Source organism: Peromyscus maniculatus, chromosome 4 (assembly GCF_049852395.1).
Source record: "Peromyscus maniculatus bairdii isolate BWxNUB_F1_BW_parent chromosome 4, HU_Pman_BW_mat_3.1, whole genome shotgun sequence".
In the NCBI taxonomy this organism is placed as follows: domain Eukaryota; kingdom Metazoa; phylum Chordata; class Mammalia; order Rodentia; family Cricetidae; genus Peromyscus; species Peromyscus maniculatus.
Genome location: NC_134855.1, coordinates 32,436,958 through 32,439,056, shown reverse-complemented (window position 1 = coordinate 32,439,056; position 2,099 = coordinate 32,436,958).

The following is a 2,099-nucleotide window of genomic DNA, read 5'->3' as shown; positions in this document are numbered from 1 at the left end:
GAGGAAAGATTTGAGAAGGAATGATAAGATTTGGAAAATAACTTTACCAACAACATGTAGTTGATAAATTCAAAACAAAATATGGGTTTGCAATTCAGGAGAAGTATTCTGAGATGGATGACAATGCCTAGCAGACAAGGAATGATTCAATTTTTTTAGACAAATAACAACATAAAAACACATACCAAAATTAGGTGTATGCTACCACTGAGGGCAAATGGAAGAGATATCATTTAAGTCAGAGAGAAGGACACAAAACCAAAGACGAAGGTAGGAAGAGATTCTGGAATGTCCATGTTCTGGAAGAATAGCAGAGGCATTGTTTTCTATTGCAATGGACAGGTGCTGTGCTGGTTAAATGTCAACTTCCCACAATTTAGAGTTGCCCAGGAATAGGGTCTCAGTTGAAGAATTATCTAGCTCAGGTTGGCCTGTGAGTATGCCTATGGCAGATTTCTCAGTTGTGAGTTGAGCTGAGAGGACCAGCTCTTATGTTGACAGTGCCTTATTTTTTGGGGGGGGGGCTAAATTATTCAGGGTCAGAGAATCTGAGCTTGCTTTACCCAGCAGGGGTACATAAGTGGATGATTTGACCATGGGTGTGGTTACCAAGTATTTAGAAGGGTCTACACTTAGCTATATGGTGTGCTTTGATCTAGCAAGGGGGTAAGTCTTTTGCCCTGCCACTTGGCATTGTAACAAAGAGCCTGTTTGAATAAACTTCTGGACTGGTGGATTTTGATCCAGATCCTCCAGAAGCTATTTTGTGTTTCTGTTTGTCTCCTTTCTGTAGCTAGAGTTTTCCTGCCTGGCCCATGGTCAGGACAAATCTCTCTCACTCACCAGTCCCACAGCTGCTCAGACCCAACCAAGTAAACACATAGAGACGTATATTACTTATAAACTGTATGGCCATGGCAGGCTTCTTGCTAACTGTTCTTATATCTTAAATTAACACATTTCTATTAATCTATAAGTTGCCACGTAGCTCGTGGCTTACTGGTACCTTACGTCTTGCTTTTCATGGCAGTGGCTGGCAGCATCTCTCTGACTCAGCCTTCCTGTTCCCAGAATTCTCCTCTCTCCTTGTCCTGCCTATACTTCCTACCTGGCTACTGGCCAATCAGTATTTTACTTATTAACCAATCAAAGCAACACATTTAACATACAGAAAATCCCATAGCACTTTCTCTTTACTTTTTTTTCAAAAAGGAAAATTTTAAATTTCACATAGTAAAATTACAGATAACAAAACAATTATCAAGCAAGAATTACAGTTATACTATCTAGTCTATTTATAATATCTAGTCTATTTGTATTTGGCAAAATTAAAGAAGATATCCTATCTGTCTTATATCTGTGAGTCTAAGGTTTCATACCTAACTTATCTTTTATCATAACTAAAGAAAATTTTAACTATCTAGCTTCAACTACATCAAAGACCTCAGAAGGATATAATATTACCTGAGAAATGGGAGAAGGATGCAAGCAACTTTTGAGAGTCTTGCGACAGTAGACAGAGGCAGCTGGCAGCCTGGATAGTCATCCAAAGTTCTTTTGTAAAGTTGGGGCATCTGTTTTCAGCCCACATGCCTAGAGTCTCTCAATCACTTCTTCCTGTGTCTTGTAGAATGTCTGGCAGTTTGCTCTGTGTAGCAGGAACCCAAAGAACCATTTTGCCAAGAAAAGTTCAGTGGTCACCTTCCTATGGGTCCTGTATGTCCATTCAATACATTTCTTCAAGCAGTCCAGGCAAGAACAGTTTCTAGTCCAAATGGCTATTTTTGCCAAGGTGAAGATAAACTCTATATGGAGTGTCTTCAATGCCCATCCTCCTCTCTGAAGTAAATTGGTGCTGCCAGGAGTAGACATGTCTCACTGTCCAGAAAGCTTAAATTTTTAAAACATTTTAAATGCCATATTCTGTAGGTCTTTGAAGATTATCTATCCATCTGAAATATATCTATGTATACCTAGAAAACTTAACTAACATGGCTACAAGTTTGACTATCATAGAAGACTAATTATTAATTTGTATTTCTTAATTATCCATTCCAATCTAAATGAGTTACATAAACATAATACCTCAAACAAGAATA